This window comes from Saccopteryx bilineata, chromosome 1 (assembly GCF_036850765.1).
Source record: "Saccopteryx bilineata isolate mSacBil1 chromosome 1, mSacBil1_pri_phased_curated, whole genome shotgun sequence".
NCBI classification, from domain to species: Eukaryota; Metazoa; Chordata; class Mammalia; order Chiroptera; family Emballonuridae; genus Saccopteryx; species Saccopteryx bilineata.
The window spans coordinates 98,550,673-98,562,764 of record NC_089490.1 but is presented as its reverse complement, the minus strand read 5'-3'; the positions used below and the strand labels follow the sequence as shown (position 1 = coordinate 98,562,764).

Genomic DNA, 12,092 nt, shown 5'->3' with positions numbered 1-12,092 from the left:
CTGTTGCCCCTTTGTTCACCAGCGTTGATTCTACTGATCTGATTGGCGAGGCAGATGTCCCCCTTCCTCACTGCTCTATGTGTACCCTTACCGCCTGAGGCTGCACACATGGAAACACTGGCAAACAAACCAGAAGGAAAGCCATGGTCTTGGGTAAGCTTGTTTAAGAAAATAATAGAGAGTAAGAGGGGAGGGAAGCCTGGGACCAAACTTTAGGAAACTGCAACATTAAGTGGCCAAGTGGCAGAGAGTGAGCCTGGAAGGAAGCAGAGAAATAGATGTCATTTAGGAAACTAAGGGAAAAGAAGGCCCCCAAAAGTAAAAAGAGGTCATAAACAAAATGTGGTCTAGGCATACAATGGAATGTTGTTATTCAGCCTTAAAAAGGAAGAAAATTCTAACACATACTACAGCATGAATGAACTTGAGGACATTATGGTAAGTGAAATAAGCCAGTGGCAAAAGGACACTGTATGATTCCACTTTTACTAAATACCTAGAATAGTTGAACGCACAGACACAGAAAGTAGTGTGGCCAGAGGCTGAGGGGAGGAGGGAATAGGGAGTTGTGGTTTATTGGGTATTTGGGTTTATTGAGTGTTTCTCCTTTGCAAGATGAAGAGGGTGCAGTGGGTAAACTGTGGTGATGGTAGCACCACAATATGAATATACTTAATGCCACTAAGCTGTACGCTTAAAAGGGATTGGCAGGGTAAATTCTGTGATATGTACATTTTCCTACATTAAAAAAAAAAGAGGTAAACAGAGTCAAATACTACTAAAAAGGTCAGGTATAAGGAGGACTGAAATGGCCCCTGTGTTTTAGTGTTGGGGAGACTGCCCATGAAAAATGCAAGAGATATCCTGCCTACAATTTCTGGATGACTTCAAAATCCATGTGTAAACATCCACACATATTTTCTATTTTCTGAATCATAACTGACTTTCAGTAAAAGTGAGTCATGGCAGACTCAGGCCCTCTCTGTTTCCATGGCTCACCTCTTCCCCCTCCCCCTGCCCTCACTTAGTATATCTCTTTCTCCCTAGTGTACTCTCTGGCCCCCACAATATTTGACCATTTTCTGCATAAAGCTTAACAGGATTTAAATGTCCTATTTCCCAAATAGACTACTTTTACCTCCTCTCTGCCAACCTGTACTTCTCCCCTGCTTCCAAATAGTGGGCTAAACAGTTCCCTCCCCCAAAGCTTGTTCATAGATGAACTTCAAAAATTTTTACCATTGTCTTCATCTTCATTATTCTTAATAAATTCTTTTTCATATAAAGAATGGTAAAATGCAGCCCTGGCCGGTTGATTCAATGGGTAGAGCATCAACCCAGCATATGGACATTCGGGTTTGATTCCCCGTCAGGGCACACAAGATAACTGACCATCTGCTTCTCTCCCCCTTCTCTCCCCACTATTACCATCTTCCTCTCCAGCAGCCAGTGGCTCCATAGCGTTAGCCCCAGGGGCTGAGGATAGCTCAGTTGGTCCGAGTACATCACCTTCCAGCAAATGCAGGAGTGTGTCTCACTGTCTCCCATCCTTTCACTTAAAAATAAAAAGGTAAAATACCATTTGTCATTGCTTCAACAATCATTTAACATTTAACATTCCATATCCACTGATAGAATGGCTACTCCATACCAGATAGTATGATAGTCACTAGAAATATAGTTTATACCTTCAAACATCTCACAGTCCAGTGGGGGAAGATTTATCTTTTCCTGGACCTTATACAGAGAAGCATTTGTCTTGAGGTTAAATTTTAAAATGTAAAAGATCAAAGAAAAAAATATATCTTTTTTGAAAAATTTACAACTATTTTGGGAGAAAATATAGTAGTACAATTTCAGTAGAAACTCCTCCTTCTCACTGTGAATAAATTAACCACGCTGGCCTTGTTATATGCCCACAGCACTACTTCTACAACAGAACTTTTTTAGCTTCCCAACATATACTTTGTGTTCCAGTAAAACTGATTTACTTTATTTTTCCATTTCTATATTTTTAAACCTTTTCTATTGATTGGAGAGAGAGAGAAAGAACAAAAGGGGGGAGGGGAGGGAAAGGGAGAGAGAAGCATCAACTTGTTCCTTTTAGATACTCATTGGCTGCTTCTCATATGTGCACTGAAGGGGGATCAAATCTGTGACCTTGGTTCACCAGGGCAACACTCTATCCACTGAACCACCTAGTCAGAGCTTATTTTCTCCTTTCTAAAATGCCATTGATGGTTATGAGAAACACAGTCAATTAAATAACATTTTATAAAAAAAGATACAATCATAGTACATTCAGATAGTGATTATAAGACGTATACCAATTACATGTTAAAACAGAAGGAGGAAGCAGGAAGATTAAGAGTTCATCTTAAGTTTAAAATTATACAGCATTTGCTGCTCTCAGAAAAGGCTTTGCATTTCGTGAGCTCCAAACATTTGCTTCTGCCTTTCCTCTTGTTTGGAACATCTCTCTTCTCCCTACCCTTACCTACAACCTATCTAGTTTTTAAGGATTCTTTCATTCCTCTCATGAAACCCACCCTGATTCTACCAACCAAAGATAATATTTTTTTATTCATTTGAGAGAGGGAAGAGAGAGAGAGAGAGAGAGAGAGAAGGGAGGAGGAGCAGGAAGCATCAACTCCCATATGTGCCTTGACCAGGCAAGCCTGAGATTTTGAACTGGTGACCTCAGCGTCCAAATGTAATATTTTGTTCACTCAACAAATATATATTGAGAGCCTACTATGTGCCAAGCATTCTTCTAGGTATCAAGGATTCAATCTCTGACAAGACAGACAGACATGATCTCACCTTCATGGAACTTATATTTTACGTGGGGAGACAGATAAAAATCATGTAAATTAACAAACAAGTAAAAAATCATAAATTGTAATGAGTGCTATGGGTACAAGCAACAATAAACAAGCAGCTGAGACAGAGAATTAGAATGGGGAGTGTCCTCCACTCTGCTGTTTTAACATCTTATCATATGGAGTATTTTATCATATGGACACTGACTAGGGAAGGCCTGCAGAAGGAGGTAAAAACATAAACTAGGACCTGCAGGGAGAAGAGGAGTTCCGCATGCAGAGTGGGAAGATCACTCAGGCACAGGGAACAGTATACACAAAAGCCATGACGTGGAGCTGAGTCTGATACATTTGAGAAATAGATTCTTCTTTTGAACCTACAGGACATTTTACATATTCCTTTGGGGTTTGCACTAGTTTCCCTTGATCACAGTCCTTGTTATTATTTCCTTATTCTTGTTCCCATGCCTTATAATTAGTAAATTCTTGAAGGCAAGAACGGAATCTAATTTATCTGTTTTCCTCTACAGTGCCTAAGACAGTACCCTGAACAAATTAGATGCCTGGTAAGTATGTTTTTGATTCCATAAGACTACAAATCTGGGCCATCTTTACTTAGTGCATTACATAATCTTTTAATTGAGCTATATTTTAGTTGAATAGTTTTTGTTTTTAGCACTAGTTATTATAACAGCCATATTAAATTTGTTGCAGTACTTGTTATAAAATGTTATTGAAAACATTATTCAATATATTATTCAATGTACCCTCTATAAGTTCCTTTTGGAATTCAGTGCTGTCAAAAATTTTTCTTCTGAACTAGTTTGCTTCTTCCCTTCTAAACTAAAGGTTTATGTAATGGATTATGTTTCATCTTACTGTGTGGGAGTTAGAAAATGAAAAATTAATTCAACTATTTAATTTGAACAATTAAAGCAACATGTTTATCTATATATTTATAACATTTGTGTTTTCCTTTTTTCAAAATTCTGACTTTTCTCTTGGTAAGATTAAGATCACAATTTGCCAGGCAGTGGGCCAAGTGCTTTGCATTTCTCATTTATCCTTTACAACAATCTTGAATTTTACAGTGGAAAAAAAATTGAGGCTTAGAATAATGTCAGAAAGTAAGGAGTGAAGGCTGCATTGAACCTGGAGTAGCTGAACTCACAGACCCAGAAAGAAAAGTCTGACTTATTCACTATGCTGTTTTAACATCTTATCATATGGAGTAAGTCTCAACATAATTTCAAGAAAGAGAAGAAGAGGCCCTGGCCGGTTGGCTCAGCGGTAGAGCGTCGGCCTGGCGTGCAGGGGAGCCGGGTTCGATTCCCAGCCAGGGCACACAGGAGAAGCGCCCATTTGCTTCTCCCCCCCCCCCCTTCCTCTCTGTCTCTCTCTTCCCCTCCCGCAGCCAAGGCGCTGGGGATGGCTCCTTGGCCTCTGCCCCAGGTGCTAGAGTGGCTCTGGTCGCGGCAGAGCGACGCCCCCTGGTGGGCGTGCCGGGTGGATCCCGGTCTGGCGCATGCGGGAGTCTGTCTCACTGTCTCTCCCCTTTTCCAGCTTCAGAAAAATACAAAAAAAAAAAAAAAGAAAAAGAAGAAGAAAAATATAGTCCTATGCTTACATGTGCATATGTTTACTTACATAAAATTATTTGAATTGAATTAAAAAAATATATAGCAGATGTTGATAATCTATCTCACACACTATTATATTTGGTGGTTACAATAAAATATATCAAAAGAATACCAACCCTTTAAATATTTGATATAGATGAGTAGAATGTAAATGACAGAGTATTTTTATGCAGTTTTAATACACAATACAATTTAAGAGGAAAGAAGTTTTGTTTTTATAATAATTTTTATTAGACTAGGAGTGTGAATAAAGAATCCCTTAAACTTTCAAGTTCAAAACATGGCCCAACACACTGTAGTAAATTTCAAAGAGCGAGTGCTCAGCTGAATTGCAGTAAAATTCCTTAGATAATATTTGCCATGTTTTAATATAAAACTGGTTCCCAATAGGGAATTGAATCATGGGTTCGGGTCTGTTTCAGACACTCAAGTTGAGCTCATCGGGAAAATTTCAGATTGTTTAACACTTAATAACTGCATCTTCTGTCGGCCAAGACTGCTTTTGCATTTTTATAGAAGTAATTTATAGAGAGAAGGGATTTATTAGAGTTTATTCCCAAGGCAAATGCTATCTTTTAGGGCAGTATTCAAAGCTTCCCCATCCCCCACCCCATCCCACTCATGACAAGGGTTTATATGAGCACCAGTAAGAAAACAGGCTATTAATGTATTGAGATCCAAAAACACTGCCAGCAAAATATATTTCCCTTCACCAAACCTACAGAGGCCAGAAAGAGTAAGTAGAAGAACCTGTTTTAGGAGCAAACAAAGCCACAGAAGGAAATCCTCCCAGGGTATTCGAACTCATTTAGTGAGAGCAATAGCATTTTCATTCACAGGAAGAACAGCTGTTTCCCCAGAAAAAAAAAAACACAAAAAAATACAATTGGAAAATGGCAAAAAGTGGATTACTAAAGAATACTTCAGGAGGAAGGTAAACTATCGGCACAGCTAATATGTTTTGCTTATCTGCTCCTAAGACTAACTGATAATATTATATTGGGGGTTTGGGGAGGGGGAAAAATTGTTTACATCTGAGAAGAAAATTTAGTTCTCTCTTTTGTTTTGGAAGGGATTAATAGAAAAAGCACAAATTAATCGCAGCGTATTATCAAAGTGGTCAAGCTTCAAATGAACAACTTTAAGTATGGCCAAGGGCAGTAGGAAAAAGATGCTTTTAATGATAAGAAAATGATGGCATAAAATGCTTACAAAAAAATCCAAGAGACATAAGGGACCAAAAGATGTACATGAGTCAGCCCCACTAAGGACTGCATAATTCAGGCACGTGCTTGTCCAAACAAAGGTTTGCTGTGCAGGAATTGTGGGATGGTTCTGCCCATTGTCAAACTTGATGTTGTTAATGGGGAGAGTAAAGGATCAGATTTGTCTAAATATTTCTCTTGCAGCATGTTTTCAACAAGTTGCTGGGTGTTATAGTCTGCCAAATCGACTTGGTGAGTCTTTCAAAACCTCATTCATTATTTTATCAGTCAACTGACATTTACTGGGTGCCCAATAACTGCTAGACACTGTGCCAGACTGGGAGGATACAGGGGTGAATAAAAGAAGGAATTCTGAGAAACAGATGGTGTGATCAGGTCTCAGAAAAACTGTTTCCTACTTCTCAAACCCCCAAGAGCTTGCTTGACATGAAAGAGATTTGTTAATTTGTAATGGAAAATTTTAAGAACCTGAATTGTGAACTGGGATTCCATTCCTGGTAAACAGTCACTGTGGAGCCTAAGTCACTGATCTGAAGACTTTTTGAGAATACAGATTTAGAGCAAAGGGAGTTGGATTTGCTTGTATCATGATACCTTCTCCAAAGATGTTTATTCTTTAAATTAATCACCTCCCCATGAATACCTGATATTTAGAATTCAGCTTACTCTGCTCACACTTATTTTCTCACCTGTGTCTCTGACTTTTTTCTATTTTTATAACAATTAAGAGCACAAGCTTTGGAGTTCAGGAGACCTGGGTTCAAATTTTAACTCAGCCAGTAGCTGTGTGACATTGGACAAGATGCTTATCCTATCAGTTTCAAACTCCTCATTCATAAAATGAGGGCAGTAATCGTACCTGTCTTGCAGGACAATGATGAAAATCAAATGAGATAATAAATGTAAAACAGCTAGCCCAATTAGTTATAGCTAACGCAACTCTTCTGCTGAATCTGCCTTGAAAGCCAAGTGGTATATCATCTTGATTTCGGTAAGTCTTATTTTTTCCAGTATTCTGTTTTATTTTAATATATAATTCATATTCTAAAAATAATATAATAGCATTATAAAAAATTTACAAATTACAAGAAAAGATACAATGACTCTTAAATTTGCCTTCCTAACCCAACCATTAAAAATTAAAATTATTCCTGACATATTTACAGATATATTTTTATACTGGATCTAGCTGGAACTGAAAGACATATGTGCTTCAAAGCATGGGATCCTTTGGTTTGATATGCTCTGATCTGTTGTGATGAATATGAAAGCCGGATTGTTTACTGTGCGCCATGCCTCTGGCTTATGGCAGCTAACAGGTAAAGAACTAAAGAAACACCTATCTCTCTGCCCTGAAAATACACAAGAAAATGAGGTAGTGTTGCTGTTGTTGTTTGTTTTGTTTTGAGAAGAAGACAATTTGGAGAGCCTGGAAGTTCCCAAAAGCTTACATTTTGCCCCAGCACTTCCTGTCTGAAGCCTTCTAATTGCATTGCTAGGCAAAAGAAGTCACACAGGAGCCTTGTGCTTTTAAATAATCAAGTTAAATTATGGCTTGGAATAATGGAATACTATGGTACCAGTGCCTTTGCCAAGTGACATACTATTCTTTGGATTTACTGACATTTCATCTGTTATTTTGAATCAGAATTTGGAAGAATTTGTAAAAATGCCATGCTCTTCAGAAAAAAAAAATGTCAATCATTTTCTGATGCTTATCTGTCGACACATGTTTAAAAACTTTTAAAGAATTTTATTTTATGAGCTCCTTTTGAAAATCTCAGGGTCCCTGAATTCCTTGAAATGGTAGAGTTACTTCTTTTTTTTTTTTAAGGAATGAAATTTAATGGGGTGACAAGAAGTTCTTTCTTAAAGTACAAACTCCTATGGTAAATAAAGTTTTAGAACTATGGTGTATATGCAGTGTTTGGCAACACATCCGGTTTTTCTGCTTTGATGAAGAAAGACAGCCATGAGTCACAGCTTTCTACATCACCTTGCACAGGCATCAGAGCCCTTGCCAGTAGTCCTGAAGCAGTTTTACATATTGCTGCAGAAGTCATCAATTTCTCCAGACTCAGCGCTTTGACTTATTGGGGTTCAAAGAAAGTTTTATCAAGAAATGGAAGCAAAATATGAAGTTATTCATTGGATTTTACTTTTAAAATGTTTTCATAAGGAAAAAGTTACTTGCATTTTGATTTATTTGATCATGTGCGTAAGATAAGGCTTTTTTCAGCCTAAGATCCTGAGGGCACCATTTTGGAAGCTAACACACACATGTACACAAAACTCACAAGCCCTTTAACCAAGTTGCCACTGTGGGAAAAAGAGATTGGACATTGGCAGATAAGGACATCCCTTCCCATGCTGAAAAAGATTCTCTTGGCTCTATTCAAGAGTAATGAAACTTGTCAGTTTCTCGCAGGGCAGAAATCTAGACACCTAGAAACACTGCAGAACTTCTTCAAAGGCTAGTTATATCCATTTGACTTTAAAATTGAAACGTGGGTTCTAACCACTTTCTTGCTGACATATACAGCATTGATGACCAGGTTAATTGACATGAGGACAGAACAAATGACGCAACTATCAGCTTGAAGAGTCCTAGAGAAATCTAGTATGTCTTGACATAAGCCTATGCATTTGCTACAGACTACTTTGTTAATTGGGGTTTCTTTCACTTGTTGCTTTCAAAATTAAAAGTCAAAATTGATAAAACAGCACAAATGACATTGTGCTATAAAGACTATTTCATAATTTCTTCTTTTCAAGTCAAAAAATGGCAGCCTTATTATTTAAATTTGCCATGGAGAAGAATTTTAATTTTGTGCTTTATTTGCATACTTTGGATTTATTTCAAGTCACTCCATTCATGTGAATAAACAGGAATAAAAAGAGGAAAAATTTCGTAAGTTTTTTCTATGTGAAAAAATATTACTTTCTAATGCGATAAAACAAGATGTCTACCCAAAATTGAGGGAATATTTATAGGCATTTTTGGAAAAAAAAATGATCCTTTTCTTTCACCAGATAAAAAAGGTGAATGATTCCCAATCCCCCCACCAAAAAAATAAAAAAGGTAAGAACCATGGTTCGAACACAACCACCTCTTTTTACAGTGAATTAGTAGAGGCTCTGAAACATGAAATAATTGCCCAAAGTCACATGACTAATAAGTGTTAGAACTGGAATTTGAGCCTAGCTCATTTGTGTCTAAGGCTACTATTCTCTGTGGCCATTTATATCCTCAGTGGACATAACACAGTTACAAAAAAAAGTTTTTTGGGGCCCTGGCCCGTTGGCTCAGTGGTAGAGCGTCGGCCTGGTGTGCAGAAGTCCCTGGTTCAATTCCCGGCCAGGGCACACAGGAGAAGCGCCCATCTGTTTCTCCACCCCTCTCCCTCTCCTTCCTCTCTGTCTCTCTCTTCCCCTCCCGCAGCCGAGGCTCCATTGGAGCAAAGATGGCCCGGGCGCTGGGGATGGCTCCTTGGCCTCTGCCCCAGGCGCTGGAGTGGCTCTGGTTGCGACAGAGCGACGCCCCAGAGGGGCAGAGCATCGCCCCCTGGTGGGCAGAGCGTCGCCCCCTGGTGGGCGTGCCGGGTGGATCCCAGTTGGGCACATGCGGGAGTCTGACTGTCTCTCCCCATTTCTAGCTTCAAAAAAATAAAAAATAAAAAAGTTTTTTGGAACCAAAATAAAACCAATCAACCAATTAAAACAAATAAACAAACAAAAATAACTGTGGGTATTGTATACCTGAAACTAATATAACTAAATATGATATTGTATACCAACTATACTTTTTAAGAACGTGAAAATAAAAGCTTTTGTTTCAAATGTGTTACTGTCATATTTGCCCAACCTTGACTTCCTACTTGTCTAGACCTGCACTGATTGCTAGCCGCTTGAAAATCTGTCCACCACCTAACCCATTTTGCTTCTGCTTGTTTTTCTTTTTTAATGACAGATATCCCGGTTTCAAATCCACTAACAGACTTAAGCATCTTAACCAACACCGGCCTTCAGCTGGGTGTGTCTCTATTCTCAAACCATAGCTTTCCAGCTGTGTTACTTGGCCATTGTCTGAATTGTGTATCTATCACTGTCAGTCCATTTGGGCTGCTCTAACAGAAGACCATAGATTGGGCGGATTTTAAATCATATAAATTTATTTCTCCCAGTTCTAGTTGTGGGAAGTTCAAGATCAAGGACTGACAGATTCAATGTCTGATGAGAGCCCACTTCCTGGTTCATAGACAGCCATCTTTTTGCTGTGTTCTCACAAGCCAGAAAGGATGAGGAAGTTCTCTGGGGTCTCTTTTATAAATGATTAATTCCATTTGTGAGGACTCCACTCTCATGACCTAGTCACTTACCAAAGGCCCACCTCTTTTTTTTTTTAATTATTTATTTATTTATTCATTTTAGAAAGGAGAGAGAGAGAGAGGAGAGAGACAGAGAGAGAAGGGGGGGGAGGAGCAGGAAGCATCAACTCCCATATGAGCCTTGACCAGGCAAGCCCAGGGTTTTGAACCGGCGACCTCAGCATTTCCAGGTCGACGCTTTATCCACTGCGCCACCACAGGTCAGAAAGGCCCACCTCTTAATACCATCATATTGGGCGGTTAAGATTTAACATGAATTGGGGGTTGGGGGGTAGACATTCAAGCTATAGCAAATAGCTTATGCTAGAGTTTAGTGAGGTATGTAGTGAGTATCTTGTGGCTATATGCTGGCATGGAACCTTTGCTTTCAAAAGAAAAATATGAAAAAGTTAATTTAAAGCCATTTTGTTTTTAAGTATATGAAAGTCATATATTTTCACATTTAATTCAATACATGTCTTTTTATAACGAGTTATTTTGCATTCAAGAAATTTTCTTAAATTACTAATCAAAACTACAAAACGGTGAAAATTTGTTTCTTAGTCTATAGTTCCAGTCTGCCATTTTGAAAATGAGGTAAACCATTTGAATTAGCTCTGCTTCCAGTATACGAATATGAAAAAAATAACACTATTAGCTATCAATATCAATATGGCACTGGATATTATACAAGCATGACTCTAGACCTTACAATCACTCTGCAAAGTTGAAAGTATTATCCCAATCTATAAGGGTGGAGCAAAAGTAGGTTTGCTGATTATTAATAATATTATATGTTACCTGGAATGACACAGAGACAGAGACAGAAAGGGAGAGAGATGAGAAACATCAACTCAGAGTTGTTGCAACACTTTAGTTGTTCATTGATTATTTCTCATACATGCCTTGACCAGGGGGTTCCAGGCAAGCCATTGACCCCTTGCTCAAGCCAGCAACCTTGGGCTCAGGCCAGTGACCTTGGGCTTCAAATCAGTGACCTTCAGGCTCAAGCCAGTGACCATGGGATCATGTCTATGATCCCACGCTTAAGCTGACGATCATGTTATCGAGCTGGTGAGCCTGCGCTAAAGCTGGATGAGACCATGCTTAAGCCAGCGACCTCAGGGTTTTGAACCTGGGTCCTCAGCATCCAAAGTCAATGCTCTTTCCACCGTGCCACCACTGGAATAAAGCTTTTTTTAAAAATCACATCAAGCCTAATATATAGACGCAGCATCTCTTCTATCACTGAAAATGAGTGGTTTAAAGGTAGTTCAAGTCACTGGCAGATTCAGCGTCTGATGAAAGCCCACTTCCTGGTTCATAGACAGCTGTTTCTTTACTGTGTCCTCAACAAGGCAGAAAGAATGAGGAAGTTCTCTGGGGTCTTTTTTATAAATCATTAATTCCATTCACAAGGATGTGTGCCTCCTGCTGGAACCCAAGCAGTGCAACCAAACAGCGCCGTGATTAGCCCATCACGAAAGCTGGAACGCCCACTAGTGGGCGGTAGGGACCAGGTCTACCAGCACTGCAAAAGTGGGCGGTTTTTATAAAAAGTTTGATGACCCCTGCATGGGGCAGCAGTGGGTAAAATCAAGGCAGGTGACTGGAGAGGATACACTAAAACAGAAGTCCTATCTAGAAACTCAACAGTATCCAGGGGAAATGATGTCAGAGGCAGCATCAGTTTATGCAGACTGTGTTTCCTGAAAACATGGTGGTCTCTAGCGATGGAGAATAACAATAGAACAATACATGTGGCAGCTGACTGGTCAGGAACACGAGTGAGGAATTCCCTCCCTGCAACAACTCCCAGGCACACTTTGAGGAAGACTTCACAGTGAGGTCAGGAGGGCCCATGAAACATAGGTTACAGAGTGTTAGGCAGCCAATAAATAGGGTAATCATGAAAATAACAGGGACAAGTGTTTATGAGAACCATAAAGGAAGAACATGGCACAAAATTACTTATACACTATTAAAACATATATGAATGCGAAATAAAGGCTAGGAATAAATGATAAAAGGTACAGT

The 12,092-nt window shown here is 39.1% G+C and overlaps 1 long non-coding RNA gene across 1 annotated transcript; it reads left to right on the top strand.

The window, feature by feature from the left end:
• Positions 1-5,279: 5,279 nt before the first annotated feature.
• On the top strand, positions 5,280-6,970 carry LOC136319984 (uncharacterized). Its single transcript, XR_010728249.1, has 4 exons — positions 5,280-5,396; positions 5,872-5,919; positions 6,559-6,679; positions 6,855-6,970. It is a non-coding gene; the product is annotated as an uncharacterized lncRNA (long non-coding RNA).
• Positions 6,971-12,092: the final 5,122 nt, after the last annotated feature.